Source organism: Corvus brachyrhynchos, unplaced genomic scaffold (assembly GCF_000691975.1).
Source record: "Corvus brachyrhynchos isolate BGI_N302 unplaced genomic scaffold, ASM69197v1 scaffold17, whole genome shotgun sequence".
NCBI classification, from domain to species: Eukaryota; Metazoa; Chordata; class Aves; order Passeriformes; family Corvidae; genus Corvus; species Corvus brachyrhynchos.
In genome coordinates this window covers 528,524-543,176 of record NW_008240046.1, presented here as the reverse complement: position 1 = coordinate 543,176, position 14,653 = coordinate 528,524, and positions in this window count along the sequence as shown.

The following is a 14,653-nucleotide window of genomic DNA, read 5'->3' as shown; positions in this document are numbered from 1 at the left end:
GGGTTTTTTGAGCCTGAAAAGAGAGCTATCTGAGTACAGATCTCCCTAAACTATGACCCATATATTTTCAACAGCAAATAAATGTCCACAGTTCCTAGTGTTTCTGTAGAAAATAAAATTTTAAAAAAGCATTTTGCTATCTACATTAGACTTGCTTATTTTGATTTCCAGTGTAATTTCAAAAAAGGAGAAAAAACTTGATAACACCACCATTAGACTAGCAATGAAGTAAATAGTGACTACAATGGTCAATCTTATGTTATAAAAAGCTATTGTAGGCAAAAAAATTAATCTAGAAAAGTGCTATAGACAGTCAGCAATTCTGATCCTCTTTTTGCTACTGCTAAAGACAAAATCCCTCTCACTTTCTATCTGTAGGTTATTTTTATGATTAGTCCTCTTTTCAATGTCATACTTTGCTGTATAGTAACCAAGATATGTGTGCAAAGCCATATCAAGAAATGCTACCTAGAACAGCTAACAAAAGTTAATAATTTTAGAAGATAAACCAATGCAAATTCACATGACACTGAATCTGAATATCTTGTAATGCCCATTTCCTCTGTGAAAACAAAGCAACTTTAATAACTGACCTTGTTGCAGACTTCAGTGTAGCTCACAGTCTTGTTTCACGGCCTGAGGAAGTAGTTTTGGAAGCTCATTATAGAAAGATAGCTTTCAGAGGAACTTCGCAGTTTTTCTCTTCAGACAAAAGCAAATAATTTCTAAGAAAGTGAAGTAATTTCTAAGAAAGAAGGTAACCTTCTCTTTCACAAAATTTGGAAGAAATAAAATGCAAGGCAGAATACTCCTATTCCTATCTTGTACATTTTTTTTTCACTTAGTGTTCCTATACATTTTAAATGAAATTGTAAAAGCTGTATAAGTAATTTATTTGTTGTAGAAGAATATTTGAATTTCTTAAAACTTGGCAATAGGAGAATTCTTTGCTTTTGATAAATAGCATTTATCAATTTATCAAAGTGGGAAAGTCAATTTCATTTAGATTTGAAAGAAATACACTGTGAAAAATGTTGCAGGCAGCGTCACAAAAATCATCATCAATATATTTGGAAATAAACCAGTAAAAATTATATTACAGTGTTCCCTATTTTCTTCTAGATTACACTAGCAGATGGTCCCCTCCTGCTAGAAGTAACTAAAATCCAATGGAATTCACAACAATATCAATAACAAACTTCAGGGTTCCCTCCAAAAGTGACAGATCCTAGATATTACATTCAGATTATTAATTATTCTGTCATTGTTGTGGCTCCATTAGATATCAGAAGAAAATGTCTTTTACTATTGCCAGCTACTGCAAGTTTCTTATATGGGGCACTAATATGTGTTGTTATATCTTCTAATGAGGTTTCAGAATATCATCTTTATTAAAGGCAGACACACAATAAGAAATTGCAATAAAGTTTGGCTTAAGAAATGTCTGGCATCTCTTCTTGCTTTCATCAGACTGCAGCCTCAGGTGACCTTAGTTGAGGCATCTTTCTTAAAAATAGCCACTTATGATTTTGCAATAAATTTTTTGTTGACAAAATTCCTTAGTTAACTGTTCATAAAATCTGCTGGATAATTAATTTTATAGAACTTTATTATTTTTATTTAGATCTGCTAGGTAGGAAACTGGTGATCTGCTCTAGTTCTGTTAGTCAGCAAGGTGTGGCACAGCTATTCTGTGCAAGCCGTAGCTACCTATGGCAGTGATGATGCATTAATTCTTCAGTCTGTTGTACTAATAGGATATGTAAGACCTTTATAAAATGTGAATCATACCGGTCTCATGACTAGAACTTGGGAGAGATACAAGTAAAATGTATTCATATTTTATTGACTATACCTGAGCCCATTGTTGGAGTTGCGTTACCAAAGAAAGTTAAAATGAGTTAGGAGGGACTTTGACTCAATATCAAACAGACAAAAGCCTTCTGGATATTGAGTTTCCTATATTACACGTTGCTCTACCTGTTGGGATCATCTGTGTGTCTTTCTGTGCTCAATTCCCGTACATCACTGAGGCTACAACACTTGCAGTATATTGAACATCTTGGAGGACTTATGTGCTTCCACATTTCTGACAAATTTGAACTTCAGCTATCTAGATGGCATTAATTACAAAAGGGAGGAATCACAAATAACACTTTGGATGTTGAAATACTTTTTCTCAATGTTATACTCAAAGCATAGATGTGCACTCTAATGAAACACACAAGTTCTGAGAAAGGGTCTGCCCCTTTGACCCTGTTTTCAACTTCTATGAAAGCAAGGGTGTGAGGTAAAAGGAAATGGAAGAACATGCTTGGAACTGTATGCCTTAGTATCATAATGGCACTGAGATGGAATCAGCTGGGGGAGACACATAGATCTCAAAGCTGATATGTAGTTTTAAGATATTAGTATAGAGTACAATTTCTGTATAATATACAGTATTAATAATATCATATGACTGGGATCCTTGTATGTTTACTCTTAATAAGTGCTTCAGGAGGAAGATGGCAAATATTTTTTTCACATTTAATTTAAACAAATATAAAAATGACCAGTTGAATAGAGTAGTGTGATGATGGAGAAGTAACAAACAACTCTACAGATTTTATATCCTCTTTGAACTAAACATCCTATAAAAGCCAAAGAACTCTGTGAAACATTGTGGATAACATGTCATGCTGTCCTATAGTCCAAAAGTGCACATTTTTGACACATTCCTTTAAGTCTTTTCATTGCATATAATTTTTTTTAATAAATAAAAAATATTATTTGTTTTCCTAAAATCCATATATCCAAGAAGAAAAAGACAAAAATAACTACTTTGACCAGTTTCACCTCAGCTTAACAAGCTGAGACCTACCAGGTGTAAATATTATAAAACATGTGCATCAACTCTTTACGAAGCAAAGGAGCATTGTCTATAAGAAATCTTTAACCTTCATTGCCTGCCTCTTTGGGCTATCATTTATACCTGTATAAAGAAAGTGTAGAGTGCAGTCATACCAAGAAGCCCACCTATTCCAAGTACAAAGTAGCACTTTTTGGTCTTATTATGCATAAAAATATGGTTTCAAAAAAGATTTGAGTGAGCTGTGTCAGAATTTTGAAACAACTTATAAATCACTTCTAAAAGGTTTTCTTTGTTTTCGAAAAAGATGGTAGAAATATGTGTTGCAAAGTTTTTCATTCCCAATCCAAGATAGTCTAAATATTTAATCAGGCACAGAAATACAAATTAAAGCATGTTAATAAAAATTATGCATACCTCACTAAAGTTCCCTGTAATAATAATTTAAGAGATAAAGTGACAGAGACTATGCTACAGGGCAGTTTCCATTAAGTACATTTGAAGCTGTAGGCTAAGCCCTTGTTTATGAAAGCTATATGGAAGATATTTTATATTTCACAAAGTACTGCATCTATTTATCTCTTATAGATGCAGTGACAAGGAGGAGATCCTTCTTAATCTGCTGCTCATCAGCATGTATTAAAAACCTTGGCTGGCCATACTTAGGTATGATGTATATTTCCTAAGTTTTCAGTGTTTCAGCAAAAGTGTCACACACATTACAATGATAGTCATTAGTGCTACTTGCATCTAATTGCTTTTTACATACCTTATCCATGCAGCTGTTCATATATCAGTGTTAGAAATGGGTTTGGAACACCAGTGTCAGCATCTTGATACAGAGGGCTGAAACAAACACATTTGTTATGATTCCCCGTGCCACCTAGGAGATTTGAACGCTCAGTTCCCATTAATTAACATCCAAGTCCCCTGAATGCCTGACTATCTCAGCTTCCATCTCCCATGAATCATTCAGAAAACGGTATAAGCTTTGACACTGCAAAGTTCAGTATGCTTAAATAAATATTTAACAATACTTGTGAAGTAAAGCTCTTATATGATCTGAAAAAAAACATTAAAAATACATAATAATATGCAAAAAAGTTAAGATACTTCAGAGATATCAGGTATAATTGTTAGCAATATTTAGAATTACTCTGACAACTTTCATTACAGTTACTCTCTCATTAATTTCTTTAAATATCTTCCCTCCAAAGAAATGCAGTCAACTATGTTATAATTAACTTGGTTGCCAGAAGATATTATATATCATCAGATGCTCTACCGGCCTAAGGTAGTCATAGAGTGGCAGCTGTATTGTTTGGTGTTTAATCAGTTCAAAGCTGTGGCAACTTTAATTATAGTTATTGTCAAGATGCTGCTTAATGCTTGCAACAAACCTTGTCATATGTCAGGTCTTGAATCTTTTCTTTTAGGCATGTGTAAGTGAAAAGACTGTCCCTGTTAAATTTGACAAGCATGATTCTATAAGAAAAATTGGCATATAGCTAGATAAATTTGGGGTAATTTGGACATGTGAGGATAGGAAGTAGGCCAACATATTGAGGTAAAACGGAAAAAAAACTTACTCTTGTAGCTAACACAGAAGATAAGAAACAGGTGCAGAGAAAATGAGGCCAGCAAGTCACAGAATCTTTTCCCAAAAAAAAAAAAAAATCCCACTACATACACCCCACTATCTTAAAAAGCAAAGTATTATCATATGTTATCATATATAATTATAATGTATCCACCTGAATCATCACACTCTACTAATGATGTAGACTTATCATTCATGCATCTTCCTCCTGGCTCAACAAATGGATTAGTCTAGTGGTCCTTTGCCCTTTGTTTTCCAATTTATAGTGTCTTTTTGTTCTGCATAAATATTACATTTTGCAACAGTGTTTCCCTACTTTTCCCACACTAATAGTTTGGCTCATTCCCTGTTTTTCTCCAGGTGTATCCACACTGTCTCTATTCTCCTTGGATCCCAAGGCCCCATCTGAATCAAACAAAATTACTTCTCTCAAGGAAATGAACTGAAAGGAGAGTTGGCTTCAAAATCTTCTTCTTGTAAATCTGCTGCATCTTAAGGATGGATAAGGTTTTGTTCTCTCTGCTCACCACAATCCTTCAATATTATTCTGACATATATCAAATCATATCACACTATGCCTTCACAAGCAATGGTTGAGATGCACGCAGCCCACACTGTGGGTGTGATGCTATCAAAAACAAGAGAACAGTCTCATTATTTATTTGGCAAGTTTATGTTTTCATAAGGGGTGTTTGTTATGAGCAGAACACCTAAGATGTGTCAGAGTACAGAAAAATAATTTAGGGATGTGGAGGCAAAGAAACTCCTTTGTCTGTGGGGTCTTCTGCTATGGTTTCTTTGGTGATCCAGTCACTGTGCTTTAAATATTATCTTCTAAGGAGTGAGTTGAAAGGAATAATCACTTCTCTCTAGCTAGTGACAGTGCTTCTGTATTAGGAAACAGACTAGGGGCTGAGCACAGGCGCAAGGCCAGAGGGGTCAGGAGCCAAACCACAATGACCTTATTCCACTGTACCTGGGCGAGGTAAACTGCGCAGATCGAGGAGTGGCAGATGGGGTCAGGCCAGAGTTGAGATCACCATACATATTTGTGGTGATGATGCAGGTCTCGGTCAAATCATGAAGTCAATCAACATTTCAGGTTTAAATCCAGCAGTGTTAACTGGTATTAGAAATAACCCAGCTGTTGCCAGGCATGTCTGTAGTGATGGAGCAAGACTGAGGCCAGGCTAAAAAGTCAGTCCACATATCAAGGCTCAGACCAAAAAGGTTCCTAGCCAGGCACATACAGAGCTAGGGCAGAGCTAGAGCCATGTACATGGAAAAAACATCTCAGGCATGAACTGAATATCCAGGCATGAGCTTAAAGGAAGCCCAGGGCCCAGGTCTGCCCAGTCTCTGCCCTATTCAGCTGGACAGGGGAGAGGAATTATAACAAAAGGTTCATGGGTCAAGATTTGGACAAGGCGATATCACTCAACAATTATTGTCATGGGCAAAACAGACTCATCTGAGGGAAATTGATTTAATTTCTCACCAACCATATCAAAGTGGGATAATGCAAAATAAAATCCAAATCCACTGTGGAGTCCTCTCTCCACAAGGCTGCAGGTCCTGCCAGGAGCCTGCTCCAGCATGAGCTTCCCATGGGGTCACAAACTCCTTTGGGCATCTACCTGCTCTGACATGGGGTCGTCCACAGACTGTAGGTGGATCCCTGCTTCCCCATAGACCTGGAGCACCTCCTCCCCCTCCTTATTCACCAACCTTGGTGTCTGCAGAGCTGCTTCTTGCATATGTTCACTCCAGCTGCAACTGCACATGGGTTTCTCTCCCCCTTCTGGAATCCGTTATCCCAGAGGGGCTACCAGCATTTGTTACTGTGCGGATACTGTAACATGCATATCAAACAAGGAGGCCCGTGGAAAAGAAATATATATGGACAGATTCGTGGTAGATGTTTCAGAGATGTTTATTTCTCCAGCCGCATGGCCGGAGCTCTGCCCAGGAACTGTCCCAGTCACAGGACCAAGGGTCCTTCTGCCCGCGCAGGGAACACAAACCAACCCATGGGAACGAGGCTGAGCAGGGGCAGGGAAACCCCGTGTCTGTGCCCTCAGGGCCCCTCTCCCAGGGCTACACGGCAGGGGAGGGACCCCAACAACCATTGCTGATGGGCTCAGCCTTGGCTAGTGTTGGGGCCATCTTGGAGCCAGCTGCCATTGGCTCTGACAGACACAGGGGCAGCGTCTGGCAGCTTCTCACAGAAAACACTCCCCTTCCCCCTATGTCTATCAAAACCCTTCCACGCGAATCTAGCACAATTATTCATGTCTGGCCCAATAGTAACAGGTTCAAAGGAAAGAAAGGGATAATGAATATGAAATATTTGGGAAGATGAAGCCTAATTTGTAGTATATGAGTATATGAGTGAGTAGGGGGAGTAGCTGGGGTTTTTTTTGTTTGGTTTTCTTTTTATTGTGGTAGAAAAGGAATATCTCTTGCTATTTGGGGAATTTTTTTAAAGACAGATATAGAAAAGGTCTTTTTTTTTTGTTACAAATAGAGCTTGTATACATTCATTTAGGTAGTTTACACTCTGATTGTGAAGGCTATTAATTTTACTCTAATAATTGCCTCAAAAATCAGTTAAATAATTTAAAAAACCCAAAAGATCCCTCTGATTCATAACCAGTTATAGTTATGATGAGAATGGAACTTAATTTTCATATATTGCAATGGAATCTAGGAAGTTAACTGTAAATCATCTCCCTAATGGTTGCAGAAGTGCCTTGTGTACCTCACTGTAGGTATGCATTGATATCTATTCTAGGCATCAATTCTTTTCTCCCTCTAATAAAAAAGATAAGACTCAATTCCCAGTTACACAAAGGCAAAACACGAAACAGAACTAAAAAGCCACCTAATGTCCATTTCCAAAGAAGAGCCATGATTCTTGGTTGTGGATGCTAAAAAGCAGGTGCATAGGAATTCTCCAGCTCCTGGAGCATTTTGTGAAGTTTTTCTTTCTCATGCTTTCGCTGAGAAACAGAGAAAGACAGTTTTGTAAACTAACTCTCTATCTCGTGCCTGCACAGTCTTGTTTTGGTTCACTGAAGAAAATATTTTGAAATAGGCATTGTAGCATTCAGCCAATCACTCTGGGAGGTGTATGGTCAAGCACCCAATAATGTCATTTCTCTATTGCGAACCAAGTTATATAAACGAGGTGATAATTCATTAATTAATCCCATTTATCCTGGACCTGAATTCTGTGTCGTTCTTCGCGCTGTCCCTGCGGAAGACAGCGACACTTGGTGATTCATAACAGTACATTTTTTCCAAGAAGTATAGAGACTTTGAGCAATAGAAAAGCCAGCAAGCAATATAATAAAACTGGTAAGGGAAGATATCTAAATTCTTTTGCCCTTTCTTGACATAGAATAATAGAATGGTTTGTGTTGGAAGGGACCTTAAAGATCATTTAGTTCCAACCACCCTGGCATGGACAGGGATACCTTCCACTAGACCGGGTTGCTCAAAGCCCCAACCAACCTGGCCTTGAGCAGTCCAGGGATGTTCCACAGCTTCTCCGAGGAACCTTTTCCAGTGTCTCACCACCATCACAGAAAAGAATTTCTTCCTAATATCCTATCTAAACGCCTTCTTTCATTTTGAATCCATTTCTCCATGTCCTATCACCTATGCCCTTGTGAAAAGTCCCTTCACAACTTTCTTGTCAGCCACCCTGAGTTACTGGAAGGCTAACGTAAGGTCACCTTGGAGCCCTCTCTTCTCCAGGATGAACAATCTCATAAAACCTGAATTCTTTGTATGCACAATCCTTCTCACAGGAATCTAAAAGCATCATGGTACAGACAGCTTGACAGCTTAGGAACTCTTGAGAAAATTAGGACTTCTCAGTTTTTTATGTTGATTTTGGGAGTTAGAAAAAAAAACAGCTTTGGAAACATCATGGAAACATTAGTAAATTTTTTAATCTTTACATATGTATTGGTAGGTTTCAGAGGGTCAAACTTCTTTTAAATTTTTATTAATGTATCACTTTTTTCAGTTTAGGGATTGAAATTTCCCTAGCTCAGCATAATGAGTGGAATTCATAATTACTAATGGTGTTCGTTTGGAGAATATAAAGGTTTTACTGGAGCCTGAAAAGTTGTTAAAAGAAACTACCTTGATCTGTTAATCTGTCATCATTTTTATCTCTCTAGAATCAAATAGGTTATATTGCTTAGGTTTTGGAAAATAGTCATGGATAGGATGGATGTTTATCAATTATGAATCAATTAATTTGTACTATACCTAAGCAAACACTGCTTTAATACTACGTCAAACTTTATTCACTTGATATATTTCCTGAAGATAAGTTCTCATCTCATAGCTTCTAATTTTTCAGATAATTTCTACTAGAGGGTTATGATACACAAATCATTGCACAAAATAATTCAAATAAATGATTATAACAAATAACTTACATTTTTATAACATCTTTAATCTTGATTCAATATCCAGGATCTCAGTAATGCCTAATTTTGAGATACTTCCAGTAGAATCCATCCCTCATGTGTACCTTTTCTTAGTGCTAATTGCTATTTTGCTGTAAAAGTAGGCAAGTAGACAGGCAGCTCTTTCCAGAGTAGCAAACACACAAACTAACTGGTCTTTGAAAACTGTTCTTTCAATTTTCCTTTGGGGTTGTTTTATATAAATTTTTATCAGAGATTATTACTAAATAAATAATTAATATATCTTTATTATGTTATATCTTATATTGGTGAATAATGTTTATCATGTGAAGAAATGGGAAAGTCTTCATAGTAGTATTATTTGCCCACTGACAAGAGAAGAGTTATACAGATATAGCATTTTTCCCAAAAAAAACCCCATCAGTGTTTTTGCAACCTGGTATTTAAATAATGCATTATAAATAACCTGCTCCTTAGATGGCAATGACAGCACCAGCAAACAGCAACTGCAACAAACAACAGGAACAGAGACCTCTATTTCCAGACAGATCATAAAACAGAAATTCTGGCAGTGGATCCTGAGTTAAACATCACATATTTAACAGCTCTATATTTAACATCTCTATACCCTGGACAGTTTTATCCTTCAGATGCATTGGTATTTGGATTGATCAGTCACAAATTAGTGTACTTTAAACACTGAAGATTTCACATAAAACACTTAATCTATATTGGGAGTGATACAATGCAGAATGTTATAGTTTAATGTAAATAGAATTAAAATCATGGATCAAATATTTTTCTTCTTTGAACTGCAATGATATCTATATCTATTAGCAGAAGACACAGTAGTCATTTAGAGGTGAATCTCCCAAAAGTAATAATGCCCTAATTCTACTTTCACTGAAGACAGTGGTAAATTTTCATTAAATTTAACAGGAAGAGAATTTGGCCAGTGTTTTGAGAACTTCACCTTTAGGCTAAGCTTTATTCAACTACTTAATTAAAATTTCTGCTTGTTTTCTACTTGGTTATTATTCCTATGGTGAGCTTAATTGCTACTATATGAACAGTGCATTTGGCTGGAGATATTTATTAATTTTTAGTTGAGAAGCATTCACTTGTTATACACAGTTTGTGGTAAGTTATTTTAAGCAGTACCCTACTTCTATGCACATAGTTCATGTGATGAAGTCCATAAGTGTGAAACTATATAAAGCAATTAGTTCCTGTTGTCATTAAAAATTGACAATAATATCTTTATTCGTTCAGATGCTGTTAACTCCTCTCCCTCTACTTGCTTGTGTAAGTATTATTATGACACTGAATTATGTTCTGTGTGTGGCTGGGGATTTTCAGAGGTTGTGCAACATTCATATTCCATACATGTACAACATTCCATCCCAAGTTCATACTGACAGCATTTTGTTTTGCAACCCCCTTTTTCCCCCAGTATCAAACCCAGAAGGAATTATTATGATAATAATAGTAGGCAAGAAAATTTGCAACAATTAATATGTCTGTCAAATAAAAGAAATATTTTTTTCTAGCATTTTTCTATGTTATGTATTGAATCATTAAATATGCTTGCTTTTAGTCTTTAGTACTTAACAGAAATATTTAATAATACTTCCTTTTTATATTGTACAATCCTGACGTACTCCACCTTCCAATATCTTGTTTAACTGTGGATCCACATCATTAACTTCAAAAAAGTGCACTGATCCCAAAAGCAGGTGGAGGAGCGAAGGAGAAATAAGTTGACACACAGACACATTTTCTCAAACAAAAAATTCTGGATAGTGAATGCAACCAGTATTCTATTTAGCTACCATCCCTCTCATGAAATATGGTATTGTTTCAACAGTACATGCTACACAGGTGAATAGCTCTAGACTGTCTGTAGTACACAAGACTCAAATACTTCTTCAGGAAAACAATGTTTTCACTTATTAAATATTTGTAAAAAAATCTCTTCCTGAAGTTTGTGTTAAATTAGTTAATTTAGTTAAAATGTCATCTAAATGTCATCTAACTAAAAATTAGTTAATTTAGTTAAAATGTCATCTTTGTCCATTTCAAGGCATATCGAATTTCATGCATGTGAGGCTGTCTACAATTCCTTCTGTTTCTTTTGTGCATTTTAGTCATGTTTTTAACAGGAGCTGTTCTGAGTAATTTTCTCAGTGAAAAAAAAATTGGTATCTTTGTTACCTAAGAGAAAAAAGTATTTTTGTGAGTTTCTATTGTGTGGAATTGTGTATAATACACGATTTAAATGGAAGTCATATGCTCCTTACTCGTTCTAGTAAGGTTTCTAGTTTAAAGAAAAAAAAAGTGCAGCAGGGGTCAAAATGCTAAACCAGTAATGTTTTCAAAGTCATGTGGTTTATTCAAATCCACATATTTTTCTGATAGAATCCAAAAAAGATTCCTATTCTTTACAGAAGTTTACAGCTACTATACCTATTTTCTAGGTACATAGATGCTTTCCTAGGACATAAGAACAGGTTAAATACTTCTCAAACATTTTCATGAAATGGACAACTTAGTAGGTACAGCCAAAGGAGAGGCAAAGACAACTGAGAGGCCATTATGTGGATTAATTCAAAAAGTCATTTTAGCCCTTGGAAGATATCCCAGTGTCCTAGAATTAGGCAATGACAAAGTTTAGCTTTATGTCTCTTGTGTGCAATCACTTACTTCTCCACCTTTCAGCTGGCACTGTGTGCCCTTTGGCTATTACTGAGAATGTAGCTGAGTTTTAACTCCTTAATGTGATCTCAACTCACCAGCTGACCCCAGAGGCCTTGTGCTTAAATGGGCATGTTCACTGAATTCTAGTGGGATTCCTTTGTTGTGAGCGAGCATGGATCAGAGAGAACAACCTAATTGCTCAGCAGGAGCTGACATACTGACTCTGTATAAGAAAACTTATGTGATTGACTCATGCCAGTTGTCTGAAGAAGGGGGGATTGTGACTAAATCCTTTAATGCCTCTTTTAATAATAAAATTTTAGTATGGCTAGGGAGGATGTAAGAAAACAAGGAAAATTAAAATGAGCTAGAAATATTATCACTAACTAGTCTTGCACTCTTTCTGGAACTTACTTAGTAATCCTACTTTGTCAATCCAGGTTTATGTTTCCATTTAAACTAACAAGATTGATGTCAATACAAAATAATATTCTAGGAAATAGGCAGCCAACTGTCTTTAAACTCCCAAAACCCAACCAAAAAGACCCACCTCAGTTGTGATAGTAGAGCCTATTGTGGCTTCTCAGTAACTCAGCCATTTCACAGTACCTTAAATATTTTTTCATGTATTTTACATCTCCACTTACTCCACTGTAAATATTAAGATGAAAAGGAAAAATATAATCCATTAAAACAGTTCTTTTAAAAAGTTTGTTCAACTTCTGTCTCATTTGATATTGAAAGATGCTTATAGGGAATACTAAAGTAGTTGAGTCAAAAAGTGTGTGTATGTTGGGAGAAGAGAAGGAATGGCACACTGTTTGTTAGTTTGGAAAATGTCACGTGGTTTCATAGGTAGGGCTCCAAATATATAGGGAGCTATTACTGCTAAAACATTAAATTTGTTTATCAGGCACAGAATTATGTATTGATACATTTGAAGACTTACATCAGTTGAAATGATAAACAACCAAATTACAATTACAGTAGGACAAATTCAAAATATATGAGTCTATCAGTGAAACAGAAAGGATACATGACAGGAAACTCAGGAATAAAACTGTGTGGCTTACATTGCAAATTTAAATTATTGTGCAGTGTCATGTCTCAAATTATAGAAGTGATTCTGATCTCTGTAGTCTCTGTAGTTGACTGTACTCAGCATGCTGTTCACTTCAGTAAATTTTCTTCAGATCTGCACAGTTGTCAAATGGCAAATATAGCATATAGCTTTTGGGAAGGAAGTTTCACTTTTGAGGTTGAATATCTAACCAACCTAAAGCTTAAGGTATTGGTAAAAATCAATAAATAATTAAATAAACATGAAGATGTAGGAAGAGGAAAAAATGCTCTGCCATTATTACGGGGATCATAAGAACCTTGCAAAAGTCAGTGCACTTACTATGCCCCTGGGATTTGGAAACAGTGGGTATAAGGATAGCAATGGAGTTACAAATGATAATGCTACCAAGAAAGCTACTGAAATAAACTGCAAGCAACTTACAAGTTCATGGATTTTGCAATTCAATACATCCTAAGGGAATAGTTTTAGAAGTGAACATTGAAAGTTTAATGTCAGGCAGTGTGGAAATAAGCATTTCACAATTTCTAACACTTGATTTAAGCTGCGTTGTGTAAAGGATTTATATTTTCTTTTTAAGATTGCATTATATCTGGCTGCAAAAATAACAATAAAAACATTGAAACCTGTAAAATGGTTTGTCCTGGAAAAGGAATTAATATTAATGAATGATTCAGCACTTGGAAAACAGTATGTTTATCAGTATCAATAGTAGACTAAAAGCAGAGTGAGTGAGCAGAAAATTTCAGTGGAATAAATCAGTGACAAGCTTTCCTGAACCTGGTAAGTTTTTATGGAGGAATCTCAAACAGACAGAGATTTTTCATAGACATAAAATAGCTTTACGGCTATATCTACTAAGTAAATTTTTCAAACCAGCATAAGTATTGTTGTTTTGTTATTATGACATAAACATATTTTTCTTCTTTATTTTAATGTGGATTTGGTAACTATTTACTATTAGCATATGTCTTAATTTCCACTGGTTTCTAGTAATATTACTGAAAGTTGCAAGAGATCAAGGATCAACTGGCAGCCAGAATTTCTTTTCTCACTTAAATTTTTTACTAGATGAAAAATTATATTGATATATAATGAATTCATAAAAGCAGTATCACCGGTGATATTTAATGTAATTCTGTAGCATAAAAGCTTACTCTATGCCGTTCAGATCAAGAGCATTTTTTTTGGTTGGGGCTTTTGTAGCTGTTTTTTTTCACAGAATCACAGAATATGCCAAGTGGGAAAGGACCCACAAGGATCATTGAGTCCAAACCTTGGCCCTGAACAGCACCATCCCCAGGAGTCACACCATGTGCCCAAGAGCATTGTCCAAACACTTCTTGAACTCTGTTAGGCTTGGTGCTGTGACCACTTTCCCAGGGAGACTGTTGCAGTTGAACTTTGTATGATTGATGATTGCCCACTCCTGCAATTTATCAAAGCATCTCTGCAGGGCCTCCCTTTAAGGGAGTCAACAGCTCATCCCAGTTTTGTATTGTCAGTAAACTTAGTATCCCTTCCAGTCCTGTGTTCAAGTCCTTTATGAAGATGTTGAAGAGCACAGGGCCGAGGATGGAGCCCTGTGGAACCCTGCTAGTGACAGGTCACCACTCTGATGTCACTCCATTCACCATAACCCTTTGTGCCTGACCCCTGATCCAGTTGCTCACCCATCACATGATGTGTTTATCCAGCTGTGTGCTGGACATATTGTTCAAACAGATACTTGAGAGACAGTATCAAAAGCTTTACTGAAATCCACAAAGATCACATCAGCTGGCTTCCCTTGATCAGCTAGGTGGGTAATATTTTCATAAAAGGAAAACAGATTTGATAAGCACGACTTTTTGTGGGAGACAGAGGAGTAGGAGCTCCTGCAATTAAAGGAGGCTTTGATTTACAACCCTGGAAGAGACTAGGTCTGGCTTAATTGACAGAGATTTGTGGACTTTAGGCAAAAGGATTACAAACTT